At 45.3% G+C, this 16,101-nt stretch overlaps 1 long non-coding RNA gene across 1 annotated transcript in view; it reads right to left on the minus strand.

Moving 5' to 3' along the window:
* The window catches only part of LOC110256754, a 47,595-nt gene continuing 45,572 nt past the window's right edge, over positions 14,079–16,101 (minus strand). Inside the window, exons 2-3 of the long non-coding RNA XR_002338683.1 lie at positions 15,626–15,765; positions 14,079–14,159 (exon numbers count right to left, since the gene is read on the minus strand). This is a non-coding gene — a long non-coding RNA (uncharacterized LOC110256754). The remainder of the gene's footprint in view (positions 14,160–15,625; positions 15,766–16,101) is intronic.

Genomic DNA, 16,101 nt, shown 5'->3' on the forward strand with positions numbered 1-16,101 from the left:
GCCTTCAAGAGGATCTGCTTCAAGAGCCTGGTTGATGGACAGCCTCTAGGTGCTGCCCTGTTGGACCTACCACACATTCCTGCTGAGGCCACACTTCTCCCAGGCTTCTGCCGGCCAATAGTTGGGAGAGATGGGAGGAGGGGGCGTTAGAGCTAGTGCTTTCCTGCCCAGCCCAGCAGAGATGCTCCAAGGCCTGTCTGTTTCTGCTCTGCCCCGCTTTATCCTTCAGAAGCATTTCCCCCAATACATCTCTTGTACATCTTCTCTTGTTTCAGCACATGTTTCTCTGAGGACCCAAACAATTAAAGCACCTGAACTACACTAATATGCAAGTATGGATATGAAGAATATCCATACTTCATTTCTTACACATGGACATATTGACCATATTGGTTTGTATTGAAACTAATGTAAATAGAGTAAATTCTGCAGCACACTATGCTGTTCTGTGCTGAAGCCACAGCTGCAGTAGAGTGAATCAGGGCCCCTGGGGGACCTATACAATTACATATGACCATTGGGACCTTGAGCAAAGTGCTTTCTCTCATGGAGCCTCATTTTCTTTATTCTTTGTTTGTTTGCTTTTTTGTTTGAGGGCTGTACATATGGCATAAGGAAGTTCCTGGGCTAGGGGTCTAATCAGAGCTTCAGCTGCTGGCCTACACCACAGCCCCAGCAACGCCAGATCCAAGCATCTGCAACCTATGCTGCAACTTGTGGCAACACCGGATCCTTAACCCACTGGTTGAGGCCAGGGGTCGAACCCACATCCTCATGGATACTGGTCTGGTTCTTAACCTGCTGAGCCACAATGAGAACTCCACATTTTCTTTATGCTTAAAGTGAGGCTAATGAGGTCTTCCTTGTGTTGAAATAAATTTCTAGGCCCAAGAAGGAGACACACCTGTCAGGGGTGCCGCATCAGAAAACTGTATCTTAGATAATGTTAATTTCCCTGTAAATACTCTGCTTGACCAGACACATAGTATAGCCACTCACCCAATCCCCAAGTACCAAGCCATCTCTGAGCTCTATATGTATTTCTTTGTTCCTTATTAAGGAAGGTCATCTGTGGGCAGAGGCTGGGAGGGGAACGGGAGAGGACTTGCAGAGCACAGGAATTAGAACCCAGGGGTTGGCTGAGAGTGGGGCCATATCCCACTGGAAATATGAAAGGAATCTTAGAAGAGATGTGGAGAAGGATCACCAGACCTGGCATAAAAAAGCCAGGCTGCACCCTGAACCATAGGACCTTGGGCACACCATTTCCTCTCTTGAACATTTCGCATCTGAAAAGGCAATTGGTGGCCTAAATGACCTCCACGTCCCTTTATGTGCAGACATCTATGATCCTTTCTCACCCACCCAGCATCTCCATCCTTTACATGTGGGCCCTCTCCCAAGACCTCTGTATAGAAAATGACTGATGGTGTTTCTATAAATGTGGTCCTTGCTTAAAGGAGAGCCCATTAAACATGAACTTTCACTTTTTTTTTTTTTTTTTGGATTTTTAGGGCCACACCTGTGGCATATTGAAACTCCCAGGCTAAGGGTCGAATCGGAGTTGCAGCTGCTGCAACAGGGGATCTCCGAGCCATGTCTGTGACCTATACCCCAGCTCACCGCAATGCCGGAACCCCAACCCACTGAGCAAGGCCAGGGGTGAAACCCACATTTTCATCGATGCTATTTGGGTTTGTAACCCGCTGAGATGCAACGGGACCTCCTGAACTTTTACTTCTTAAGGAAAATTAGTTGGGGGGATAAAGGAGGGACATGATGGAATTCAGTGGTTCTGTCCTTTCCAACTAACCCCTGAACACTCTCTCCTGTTCCACCCTCCCCTCTGGCACCTCTCCTTCCTGGAGCCCAGCCATTGGCTGTCCTTGTTCTTCTCTTGCTCAAGTGACTCACCTGATTGGCTGTGAGGCCAGAGCCCCATTGGCTTCTGTAGTCACCCAATGGCCTTGGCTTCTGGCCCTCTGGCCCCCCACCAGGCAGAAGCCAACAAGACTAGCCTCTCAAGTGATTTCTTCCTCATGGTGGGGTTCCCCATGGCTGAAGAAGAAGGAGTGAGTCAGGCAAACAAGACATGAGCTGAAGATGCTCCTTGAGCAGTTGGATCTCACACTGCTGCTGAAGGTGGGCAGGCAGAGGTCAAACTGCCCATCCCTACCCCCTACCATTGCCTAATGATACCCCAGGGTGAACTACCTGGCAAGTACCTGGTGACTTTTGGAACCACAAATAGTTCGGATCAATTTGTTCCAAAGATTCATTGGGCAACCATACTACCCTTTTCCCTCTTTGTCGGCCTTGCCATGCTGACCCACCACCTGCTCAGACAGGCAAAAATACCAGTCCCCTCAACTAGAAGAGACCATATGACCAAGCATAGTTCTACTAACTGACCACCTCCCATTCGCAATCACAAGAAGATATGAGCAGTACCATAGCTTCCTCTCTAATCATTTTCAGACCTTTTCAAACAAAATCTTTCAAAAGGTTAATCTGACAACTGGACTGATATATGCACTGATAATAACAATCAAATGATGGATGAGGGACATTTGGAAATATTCCTTACATGAAAGACAACTGTAGTGTCATTTTGATCACTCTACTTAGCATCTTAAAAAAACATATTGTTTTATGTTTGTGCATTCTGTAAAGATGTCTAAATCAATAGTCTTAGAAGTTCTTATACATTCTGTAACCAAGAAATCAGAGAGTTAAAATCAGACAATAAAACCACTAATATTTACTGAGTATCTGCCTTTCACAAAGCATTGTGCCATAGGTTGATACAAAGAAATGTAAAACTCAGCTCTTGACTTGGGGATGGTGAGGTGGTCACTGAAGGGGGTTTAAAGACAGAAAAATTACAAACCTACATAAAAGTAATTGAGTGAAATAGCCAGGTGTTATGAACTCCCACGGAAATGTATATCTGAAATAGGTACCTTCCTGGATTAGGCATATTATTGTGAACATGGCCCCACCAAGTTCAAATATGAGAGTTAGTAATTTCACATGGAGCATGGAGATAAAGGACAGACTTGAATATTGCTGGATTTTATATCTATCTCATATCAGGAGAGCAATCATCTACAAGTAACAGGAAAACTCACAAATAGTGGTTTAAACAAGTATGGAACATATTTTTATCACTCAACAAGAATTCCAAAAGTAGAGAACACAGAGCCGGAGAAGTTACCATGAAAATCATCAATAATTTCTGCCATTTTTCTGTGACACTGTCCTTTGCCTGTGGATTTTGTCCTCATGTCTTCAAAATGGCTGCTGTATTCCAGGCATCATATCCACATTCCAAGAAGGAAAAAGAAAAGGTAGGATAAATGACAAAAATCTTCTCTTTTTAAGTTATTCTCTTTTTATTTGAGAAGAGAAGCCTTTTTCAGGTATCTGCCTTCATCCTGTAGATCAGAATAACATGACCACCCCAGCAGCAAGGCAAGTATTTTTCCCTCTCCAAGTTCCATGGAGAAAAACATGGGAGAAGGTTATATAAATAGTCTTCACTGGACCAATAGCATCAGCCATATCTTAGCATATAATAACCATGTTACATATGAAATGTACTTGATTTTAAATGGTCATATTATGAGAGAATATTTCCCTGGCCTCACAAAATGTACAACATGGCATGATTTTTATTCTTTTAAGAATAGCTTTTAGATATAATTACATTCTTGGGAATATGTTTTTAAAGAATAGTTATGTATGTATTTTACAGTGATTATTTATGAATGATAAAATTACAGATTTTTTAAATTTCTCTGTGCTATCTGGGCTTTTTTATTTCATTTAATTTTCCTAATTCTCTGTAGCAAAAGTGCATTAATTTATAATAAGACAAAAAATTTCTTCTTAAATAAGAATGTTCATGATGGTTTATGATATATTGTCAACTGAAAAAGCAATATGTATGACCTGTTCCCAATTTTCATAAACATATATGAGAGAAGCAAATAATACAGATGTGAAAGAACCAAAAGCCTGTAGATTTGCCACTGAATGCTAGGAATATAGATTGTTTTAATTTTCTTCCATCTGCCTGTTGGTGTTTTCCAAACTGATCATAGTAAAAAAAGGTTAGAAACAAAGAGCAATCTCAAGTTAAGCAGTTCCCTGCCTGGACTTGGAGGAAAGACAGTCTTTGAGCATCACTAAACATTAAGCTTTGAGAATGGAAATTGCAGAAAAAAAGAAAAAAAAAAAAAAAAAAAGCATTCACCTGAGGAAAAGGCTTGGTTTGTTAAGACCAAAAAGGATACAGGAAAATACTTTCCTCCTTCTCTGTTTCCCTTCTCCAAAAGCACTTTCTGCTGAGAAATATTAAACCCCCTTACCATCTTCAGGGGATTCTCAAGTCCAAGGCTCAGAGCCCAATAGAGGGCTATTTGTTCTTTCTGGTGCCTCAGCTGTGAAACGTGGCTTATTGTTTTTCTGAAAATATGGCCACTGCAAGGGCACTTTCCCAGCCTCCTTTCTTGCCACAAGCAGGAGAAGATGGGGAACAGAAAGGTAGCTCATGGTTCTTTACCTTTCAGAGGGCCCCGCCCACTTTCAAATCCACAGCGACTTCTTTCTTCTTTCTTTCTTTTTCTTTCTCTCCAGTAAAAAAAAAAAAAAAAAAAAAAAAAAAAAAAAACCACTGACTTCTCCCAGAAAGCAAGAGACCATCTACAATTCTCCTGAATTTGCAGAGTGAGAGGCCTGCAAATCCCAGAAGCCTGGGCAATTAACAGTCTGGTAAAAAGCATCCCCCCTACTGGATCAGTCTCAAGGATAGCCAGCCCATTCTTTAGTCATTTGTCCATTCATTCATTCATTCATTCACTCACTCACTCACTCACTCATTCATCCATCCATCCTTTCAGCAACACTTCCTGGTCTGAGGATACAGTGAGACCAAGACCAAAAAATGTGGGAGTTTATATATGGGGGCACAGGAGTCGGGGGGACACAAGAAAAATAAAGGAAACACTGAAATAAATAGTTTCAAAAGAGGACACATGCTATAAAGACTAGAAAGGAGGGTAAGCTTCTAGAGAGTCACAAAGGAGCACGGTGGGGTCATCAGGAAGGGGTCTTTCAGGAGGTAGCATTTGAATTGAACTTGAACGATGGGAAGTAGGGAATCAGGAGAAGCTCAAGCATGGTACAGACAGGCTACAGCAGGAGATGAGATCAGAGCATTGGGAGCCCAGAGTCTTAGAGCCAGAAGGGAGAAGGACAGGTGACCATCAACAGGGTACTTGGGGAGCCAGAGTGAAGTGGTACATGGAGCCATCCAGCCATCAGTAATGATCTCCAGCCCTGCTGGATGGGAACAGAGTAGGTACCATTAAAAGCTTCTTATTTCCTAAGAGCATCCAGCCTCGGGAGACAGGAACAATTACAGAAGTCAGGGCTAAGGTGTATGGCTCTGATTCTACGCAAAGGCATTTGGAGAAGGCGAGATGGGTATGAGCAGAACCAGTCAGAGGACCTCCCGGGGGAAGGAATGGGATAGACCTAGGTGAGGGGAAGGGTCACATCAGGTGGCAAAGCCTTTACCATGCATAAACACCTGCCCCACGTCCACTGAAAAAGCCATTATCCATTCACAGTTCTCTTTCCCACTCACCTTGGTCTCCAAAACCTTCTCAAACTAGCATTCCTGGCAGATGCCTCCAGCAAATCAAAGTTAGCATGGTAGGAGAAAGCTCAGGCTAAGCCAGAGACAGTGGGTCCGGGAAAGTAGAAGAGAGTGCCTCCCCTGTAGAGTGGCCTAAGGATCCAGTGGAAGCTCCCCAGTGACGATGGGAAAGGTGATAGTTCCAACAAAAAGCACAGCATGTGGGAAGACTAGAGGTGGGAATGGGGGCAAGCCCTCCCCTGTGACCGGGGTTATAAAGTGCCGGGGCAGGAGGGATGAACACAGAGGGTGGTGGGAGTCATGGGAAGAATTGAGGCTTTCTTTATAGGACAGCAGAGAGAGGCTTTGAAGGGCTTAAGCAATGGGGTCAGGGTGTGGGGTGATCCCAGCCTAGCTCCAACCATCACTCTAGCTTATCTGAAACCAGAGAGGTTGCAGGATAGGAGGCTGCTGCCGGATAGGGGGTCAGGGTCTGCACCAGGGTGAGTTCTGGGAAAAGGAGACAAGAGGCTGGTTTGGAAGCCATTTAGGACAGGGAACTGCTCAACACCGCTAACTAGACATTGGTGTAGAGAAGAGAGTCAAGGATGGAGTCCACCTTCTTCATACGATCCTCAGATGCTCCCACGGATGAGGGAGAAATTGAAACTGACAAGCCCAACTGAGCTGGGCATTCAGATATAAAATACCCACAGGAAGCTATTGATGCCTCAAGCTTTGCCAAAAGATGCTCGCATCTCTACAGAGAACGACACACCAGACATGCAGCTGCTTCTCACTTCCGCTTTAGGTCTCAGGCAAATTGTACACAAAGGCCTTTATGTCCCAGGCATCTCGTTTGTCAAGGCACCAAGCAGCAGCCCAGCCTTTGAAAACCACCTGATGTTGTAATTTGCCAGTGGATGATCTTTGGAGAGGCTTACCCAAAGGCTCAGTGAGTTGGCATGTTCCTCAAGGTCACACAGGAAGTTGGAGGGGAATAGAGAGCTAGAACAAACCAGACCTGATGTATTAGACCATGTGCTGCTCAGGCCCTGAACAAACCCAACATCTTAAGGTATGTTGCTACCTGCCTTAGCATATTAGTGGGTGGCAATGGGACCAGGTATAGGAGAAAATGACAAAGCCCTCACCTTCAGCACCTCAGGTGGACCCCCTTGAACATCATAAACAACCCTCGGATTTTGCCCTGGAGACATCGATGGGTGGGCAGAGACCCACAACATCCACGTGCATCCCAGTTCCTTCCGGTTCTACTTTTCTCTTCCTTGACAAACTTTTCATACCTAAGAGAAGGTGGAGTGGGCATGTGTTCAGATTCTGAAACATGCCACTTGAAGGTAACGCACACCTGCGATGGAGCCGTGAGCTGAGGTAGCATCTCTGAAGCTCAACTTTCCTAATGGCTGCCTCCACAGGCATATGAGTGCCTACTGTGTGCAGGACTGTATTTGGCACTGCTTTCTTGTTTCCCATATGCACTTTTTCTTCCCTTTTTTTTTTTTTTTTTTTTTTGTCTTTTTAGGGCTGCACCTGCAGCACATGAAGGAAGGTTCCCAGGCTAGGAGTCGAATTGGAGCTGTAGCTGCTGGCCTATGCCAAAGCTACAGACACAGCAATGGAGGATCTGAGCCACATATCCGACCTACACCACAGCTCAGGGCAACGCTGGATCCTTAACCCACTGAGCAAGGCCAAGGATCGAACCTGTGTCCTCATGGATACTAGTTGAGTTGGTTAACTGCTGAGCCGCAGTGGGAACTCCTCCTATAGGCACTTCGGTTCAGGCCTCTGATAAGCACTTTATGCAGAAAAGAAGAAAACCATTTTTCTAAAATTTGACTTCTCCTGAACTCTAGGTCCTTTATGGCTCACCTCCTCCTCATATGTGGCATGCAAATTCAAAGAGGCTAAATTGCTGTGCAAAAGTAAGTGATGAGACATCTAGAGATCTAGGGGTGGGGAAGAAGGGACAGGAGGGGAACTAGCATCTCAGAGGCTAGGGAAATCCGACCGGGGTTGAATCCAGAAGGCAGACAGTGATATGACAAGCCAGATGGTATAGGCTTTCCTCATCCCCCACATCTTCATTCATTCATTCATTCATTCAACAAATACTCCAAAGCATCTCATAAAGTATTCTGGGTGCTGGGACTATACTAGTAAACTCAACAGCTCAAAATTTGTTCTCATGTTGGAGTTCCCACTGTGGTGCAAGGTTAAGTCCCCTGAGCTGGCATAGTGGGCTAAAGGATCTGGAGTTGCAGCAGCTGCAGCATAAGTCACAACTATGGCTCAGATCCATATGCTAAGGGGTGGCCAAAAAAGAAAATAGACAAATGAATAAAACAAAAAAGTCTGTTCTCATGTAGCTGATGTGGTGGGGAAGACAGACACATAAATAGGATATCAAACATAAGGTAGCGATACCTGCTTGGGGGCAAACCTAAGTTAAGAAGGATGCACATAGATGGGGTGGTATGTGAGAGGGAAGAGGTGCTGGGGCAGGCCAGGAAGGCTGCATGCAAGAGGTGAGTTTTCATCAAAACCTAAGGGAAATGAGGGAGCTACTCCTGCAGATGTCTAGGAGAAGAGCCTTTCAGGTAGAGAAGCAGAAAATGCAAAGGTCTGGAGTTCCCATTGTGGCTTAGCGGTAATGAACCCAACTAGTATCCATGAGGACATGGGTTCAGTTCCTGGCCTCACTCAGTGGATTAAGGATCTGGCGTTGTGTGAGCTGTGGTGCAGGTCACAGACCTGGCTCAGATCCTTCGTTGCTGCGACTGTGGTATAGAATGACAGCTGCAGCTCCAATTCCATCCCTCGCCAGGGAACTTCCATATGCCATGGGTGCAGCCCTAAAAGACAACAAAGAAAAAAAGAAAATGCAAAGATCCTGGAACAGCAACATGATCGGAGCATTGGCAGGTTGGCCATGAAGGCTGGCATAGGGTGAGTGGGGGGTTAGGGTAGGAGTAGTCAGAGTGGTGGTCATCCAAAGTACAGAACAGCTTAGTTTTGTGTTGAGTCAGAATGGTCTCAACCCATAGGGACAAGAGGGCCAGTGGACTTTGCAGAGACATGTGCATTATTGCTGTTCACCACCGTAACATTACCAAAAGGAAAGTGAGATTCAGAAGAGAGAAAGGAATTGTCTAAGATTACACAGCTAGCGTGATAGAATTTGTATCTGATCCCGTGACAGTTGGCTCAAGCCTCTGCTCTTCCCATTATGGATGGCTAAAAAGTGGGCAATCAGGGGGAATGAGAACAAGAGTTGAGAACTGTGAACAATCTAATTGTCCTGCATCATTTTGCAGCACCTGGAAAGGTTGCAGGACTCCAGAGATGTAGCCACTGGCTGTGTGTCCAGGCAGAGAGGATCTCAGATAGCCTTGAAGCTATTCCTTAGCCTATCCTAGCAGGGATACCTGCATGCTAAAGAGCAGGGAAGTTTCAAGGAGAACCCTTGCAGCAGTAGCTGCACCTGCAATCTTTGGGACCGCCACTGTCCCAGAGGACACTTGAGTGTGGGTAGGTGATGATCTGGAGACACATATATCCTTAGGCAAGGAGGCTCTGCATTAGCAAGTTGGTGCTCAAAATAGGAATTTAACTTAGTTACAGTAAAATAAAGATATTTACACCTCCTTCACAGCTTACTTTTTAGAATGAGTCTTGTTCCTGTTATGAGAGCTATCATCAATCGCTCATTCATTCCACTCATTCATTTGTGTATATATTTATCCAATAATCTGGCAGGCACTGGTCTAGGTGTTAGGAGTGCTACAATGAACAAAAAGACAATCAAAAGGTAATGGATATACAATAGAATATTATTTGGTAATAAAAAGATATCAAGGCTAATACATGTTGCAACTTCCATGGACCTGAAAATATTATACAAAGTAAAAGAAGCCAAACAGAAAAGACCACAAATGATTCCATTTCTATGAAATGTCCAGAATAGACAAATCCTTGGAGACTGAAAATAGATATTAGTGATTGCCAGAGGATGGAAAGGATGTTGGAGAGAAGTAAGGATTGACTATAAATGGATAAGGGATTTTTTTACTGTGACGATGAAAAGCTTCTAAAACTGATTGTGGTGATGGCTGAATGACACTATACATTGACTAATAACCATTGACCTTTACACTTCAAATAGGTGAATTGTATGGTATGTGAATTATATCTTAAGAAAGTTGTTAAAAAAGAAATTAAGGCATTCCTGGAGTTCCCGTCGTGGCGCAGTGGTTAACGAATCTGACTAGGAACCATGAGGTTGCGAGTTTGATTCCTGGCCTTGCTCAGTGGGTTAAGGATCTGGTGTTGCAGTGAGCTGTGGTGTAGGTTGCAGACGCGGCTAGCATCCCACGTTACTGTGGCTCTGGCGTATGCCGGTGGCTACAGCTCCGATCAGACCCCTAGCCTGGGAACCTCCATATGCTGTGGGAGCAGCCCAAGAAATGGCAAAAAGACAAAAAAAAAAAAAAAAGGGAAAAAAAAAAGAAATTAAGTCATTCCCATCATGGTGCAGCAGAAACAAATCCAGCCAGTATCTATGAGGACACAGGTTCGATCCCTGGCCTCACTCAGTGGGTTAAGGATCCAGCATTGCGGTGAGCTGTAGTGTAGGTTGCAGATGTGGCTTGGATCACTCGTTGCTGTGGCTGTGGTGTAGGGGCAGTTGTAGCTCTGATTCAACCCCTAGCCTGGGACCCTCCATATGCCGTGGGTGCAGCCCTAAAAAAAAAAGCAAAAAAAGAAAGAAAAAGAAATTAAATTTTACCTGCCTCCTTTAACATTTTAATTAAATTAAAATAGAGATGAACACAAGTTGAAATAGCAAATTTAAAATGAATAGAAGTTGCTTACTCCATGACAACTGTATTTTCATGGATTTGTTATGATGCAATTAATACTTCCTCCTGTGAATCCTCCAGGAAATGAAAGAAAGTGAGGCAACCCAGAACCAATTCCCAAGCTCAATCTGAGAAGGCTAAAAAAATAAAGTAAAAGTGTGGATTCTCTGGGGCTTTCACTGTCCCTGCACTTTTGGGTTTTCATTAGTCCAAGGAAGTGAGAACCAGCAGGTTGGGTGGAATTTCCATAACTGGGAGCAGTTGATTAAATTTTCCTGAGCCTCTTCAGGTGCTGCCCTGTCTTCAGTGGTTCCCCTGAAAGCAGCACTTGGTAGCAGGTGGTTTTTGGGGAAAAAAATCCCAGCAAGCAGGATGAGGCAAGTAGGAAAATGGGATCAGCCAGGGGCAAGCCCATTAAGGGTGCATTATTGAGCTGGTTACCGCCTTGGGAAACAGAGCCCAATCCCCCAGGGATGGTATAAGATGTGACTCAGAAGAATTGGAGACTGGTTGAGGATTTCCCCAGCGCCACTAAGAGCTCCCAGCTCCAGGCTCCACTTACACATGGCCTGAGCAGACTTCCTCAGCTCAGAGAAAGCCCTGACCCTGGCAATGGCCAAAGAACTGCCCACCACCACTGTCAGAAGCTAGAAAGGGGGCCAAGGAGCTGTGATGTGGGGCACAAAAAGAGCCTGCTTTGTGGTGCAGAGACCCTGGGTGCTCACTGTCTAGAAAGGATACAGGTGTGAGGAGAGTGGGAGATGGGGGAGCCTTTGCTCTGTGAGCATCCTCTGAACATGACCAAGCCACTGGGAAAAGGGAGATGGCCTTGATCTAGACACGTCCCAGGCATTGCTTCATTCTCTGCCTGCAGCTGGACAGAGAGATGCTCTTCTGCTTCAGGAGAAGAGAGCTCTTGGAGAAATTAAATAAGCTGCGCAACGGGACCTTGGAAACATAAAGCAAGGTTGAGATTCAAACTTAGACTCTACTTGATCACCAGAGCTCATGCAATGCTTCTCTTTTTTTGATGATAATGCATCATGAAATACATTTTACATCAGGACGCAGTGACACTCAACACACACATATACTGTGTAACTAAAAGTTTCACAAATCTATCTTCCTATGGGCGATGCCCTCTGATAGTTGATTCTATTCCCTTTTATTTTTTAGGAATTCTCCTTTGGCTCAGCGGGTTACAGATCTGCTGTTGTCACTGCAGTGGTTTGGGTCACTGCTGTGGCACGGGTTTGATTCCCAGCCCAGGGAACTTTTGCGTGCTGCAGATGCATTAAAAAAAAAAAAATCTATTCCATTTTATTTTTTAAATGCTGGTTGCAGCCACCAAATTGATTTCACAATTCACTGATCATTCACATCCCATGGTATGGAAACCACACTAGATTATTTATCTGATTATTTATCAGACACCTTTGTGATGTCCTACCCATTTTTAATGTCCTCATTAAAAATAACTGTCATATTATTCTGACGTATCCCTCTCCCTCAGTCTTGGCCAGTTCCCAGTTCAATGTTCTTAAAACTGGGTCAGTTTTTTTCAGAGCACTAATCTGGGTGTGTACTTAACCACATCCATCTGGGAGGTTACTGGATTTGTGTCTGTCTTCCATGGACCATAAGACCCACTCTTGACTGAATCTCTTTGGCTCTCCTGTCTCCCTAGCGCCAACAGTGCCTAATATTCAACAGGTGTTTGGTATTTTTTTAATGAATTCTTTAAATTCATAAGAAAAATTGATTTGGGACCTCTGCTCCCAGTTGTATTCTATGTCTCCTTTCCTCTTCACAGTAAATCCCTGAGTGGACAGGACTGAGAATCAGCTGCTTGGGTTCAAACCCTGCCTCCAGATCCCTCAAGCTGTACGATCTTCAGTAAGTTTCCTAGCTGCCCAAGAGAGGGATAATGGCCCACCTCAAGGAATTGGTGTGAGGATTAATTGATAAAATGATAATGAACAACAAAAAGAGATAATTTCCTGTAAAAAGCCTTGAAATGAAATACGGTCAAATGAGAGGAGAGTCATAAGTTGAAGGGCGAACCCCCTTTCCCCAATATATGTTGAGGTCCTAGCAATTTCTGGTACGTTAAAATGAGACCTACTTCCTAGAAACGGGGTTGTGCAGGTGTCATGAGTGAAGATGACATCACGCTGGCGTAGGGCGGGCCACTAATCTCTAATCCCTAATATGGCTGGTGTCCTATCGCAAAACAGCCATGGGAAGACGGAGGCGCAGGGAGGAGGCATGCGATGACAAAGACAGAGGCTGGAGTCGTGCAGCTGGAGGCCAAGGAAACCCAGGGCTTCGGGCAAACCACCAGCAGCTAGGAAGCAAAGTAGGATTCTCCTCCAGGTTTCAGAGGGAGCCTGGTTCAGCTGACACCTTGATTTTGGAATTCTAGCCTCCGGAACTGTTTGACAATAAATTTCCATTGTTTTAAACCAAAAATGGAAAAGCAGAGAAAGAGAAAAAAAGACAACTCAATGGCCAATGAACAGGAGTCATACGTATCTCTGTAGATGAGGGCAAAGCGGCATCGTTCAGGCCCAAGTGAATTAGCTAATACAAGGCTGCCTCCTGGGCTACGCCATTTACGTATTTCAAACGCACGCTCTCACAACAAAACTCAGTTCAAAGTTTTAAACATTGAAATCCTTCCCTCTAGCAGCAAAACCCCACAGTAAGCAATTATCACATTATTCCATTTAAGGGCATGCCAATTACGCATGTAAACATTCCAATCTTGCCAACATACCTTTTTTTTTTTTTTTTTTTTTTTGCCATTTCTTGGGCCACTCCCACAGCATATGGAGGTTCCCAGGCTAGGGGTCTCATCAGAGCTGTAGCCGCTGGCCTACCCCAGAGCCCCAGCAACACCAGATCCAAGCCACGTCTGCGACCTACACCACAGCTCACGGCAACGCCGGATCCTTAACCCACTGAGAAAGGCCAGGGATCGAACCCGCAACCTCATGGTTCCTAGTCGGATTCGTTAACCACTGAACCACGACGGGAACTCCCCAACATACCTTTTAAATCATCTCTCCCAAGTAATTTCTTTGCAGTTATCAGGCCTATTAAACTATCCTCCTTGAACATTCCACCTGGAACATGAAAACCTCTTGGGGGAAGCAAGCCCTTGAGGGGGATTTTCCAGGAGTGCCTGGGACAGAGGCTGTGGGAGGATTTTGCAAAGACCTGGAGGTGGGTTGCAGGTCCTGGACTTTGGGAAGCACTTCCCTGGCCATTCAGATCCCAGACTCCCCGACAGTAACCCACAGGCCTTGTAGGTCTAAAGGTGACCACTGCTGGGTGTAAGAACTCACCCAGAATAGCTGAGGAGTCAGCTCAGAGACAGGACCCCACAGACATCCTGACTGGAGACCAGCCTGGGCCCTTTGCAGCATGTTGGTGAGACAGTACAGAAGTCACCCAAGCCTGAGGATGGGGCTGTGTGGACTGAAGGTTAAGGACTCAGAATGTGGGTCAGAGAGACCTGGGCATAGGTCCTGGTTCAGTTACTTACCAGCTGCCTTACTTCTCCTATCTTCCCTTGTCCTCATCTGGGACAAGGGGGCTGATCAGAGTTCCAACCCCCAGGACAGCTGTAAGGAGAAAGAGAGAATGTGCAGAAATATTAACACAGCCCATGGCACATCGTGAGCAGTTTTTAAAGTCTGTGGTCTCCTCTCTTCTGTATTTTATTGCAATTATTATTGTTAATATTAGTGTGTTTCCATTTGACCTCTTCAGTTCCCAAATGCACCCTGTCATCCAGGGGCCACTGATTCCACCTCTGCGGAGCCTCCACTGTCCCCATCTTTCTGCCCCACTCCCACCCCATTCATTTCCTTTCACCTGAATGAGTTCTCAGGTGGTCCCTCTCAGCCTCTTGCCGCGTCTGGCACCACCTTAAACCAGTGGTTCTCTAACTTTGCTGGATATGAAATAACCTGGGTTTTTTGGTTTGTTTTTTGTCTTTTTAGAGTCGTACCTGTGGCAGTTGGAAGCTCCCAGGCTAGGGGTCAAATCAGAGCTGTAGCTACTGGCCTACACCACAGTCACAGCAACACCAGATCCAAGCCATGTCTGCGACCTACACCACACACAGCTCATGGCAACACCAGATCCTTAAACCATTGAGTGAGGCCAGAAATCGAACCCGTGTCCTCCTGGTTACTAGTCAGGTTCATTACTGCTGAGCCACGATGGGAGCTCGACCTGTGGCGCTTTTAACCCTCTCTGCACTCATGGACCCCAGACCAATCACCTCAGGATGGGAGGGCACGGGACACAGGCGGACACCCAGGTGATCCCAATAAGCCTCCAAGCCCCCACATGCCCTCAATGTGGCTTTCCTGGGAGACGGGTGCACCAACATCTCCCTGCTTCTGAAAAAAAACAGGCCTCCCCCATTCCTCCTCGACTCAGTAAGCATCTTTGTGCGGGGAGGATCCACTCACCAGAGTGGTTCCAAACCCCATGATAAAGTCACCGCCTCCCCATGTATGAGTAGTTTTCTATTTGCTGAGGTTGGGGACTGACAAATAGCGACTATGAATTCAGTAACATTTCCAAATGAATGCTGTTATTCATCAAGACAGCATCTCTGTGCGCTTGAAAAATAGGACCGATTGAGAGCAGCCATGTGACTTGCAACACACAGATTCATTGAGTTGCAAGAATCTCACAGGCCCCAGGGCCCACAGAAACCGCTGATGAAGGTCAAGATGAAAACTGGAGTGAGAAGCACGTTGAGGCCACAGAAAGACTGGATGAATTTCCCAAAGCCCCACACTGAGAGGTGGGACAGAGATCCGAGCCCTCCTGGTACCCAACTGAGTCTTCATTACAGAAGATATTCAAGATTCTCCTCTTCAGTCCCTGTGGCCTCACCTCCCCCAAAGCGCCAATATGTCTAGTCAAATAGATCACTCACACGGGTTATGCCCTGTGATCCAGAGGATAACAATCTTCAAAGATGTCCATGTCTTAACCCTCAGAACGTGTGTATGTATTATTTTATGCAGCAAAAGGGACTTGGCAGATACAATTGAGTGAAGGATCTTACCATAGGGAGGCAGGTTATCTTGGATTGTCCGAGCGGCACAAGATTGTCACAAGGGTCTGTAGAAAGAGACTGGAGTCGGAGAAGGAGGTGTGACCATGGAAGCAGAGGTCAGGGTGATAACAAGCTGGTAGCTAAAGAATCTGGAAAAGACAAGGAGAGAAGCAAGGGCCTCCTCATATTATAACGCAGCTTGGCCGACCTCTTACTTTTAGCCCCCTGGGACTAATTTTGTGTTTCGACCTCTAGAACTACAATATATTTGTGTTGTTTTAGGCCACTAAGTTGCTGGTAATTTGGAAATATATCTTTGCACATCTGTGATAGTTTGATCCAAATTTTATACTATGTGTGTGTGTGTGTGGTGTATTTGTAGGGGAGGGAAAAGAAAAATCACCAAAGCGCTAATAGCGATTATCTCCAGATGTGGGATAATCAGTGGTTATATTTGCCTTTCTGGGGTTTTTGTTATTGTTGTT

This window comes from Sus scrofa, chromosome 14, assembly GCF_000003025.6.
Source record: "Sus scrofa isolate TJ Tabasco breed Duroc chromosome 14, Sscrofa11.1, whole genome shotgun sequence".
NCBI classification, from domain to species: domain Eukaryota; kingdom Metazoa; phylum Chordata; class Mammalia; order Artiodactyla; family Suidae; genus Sus; species Sus scrofa.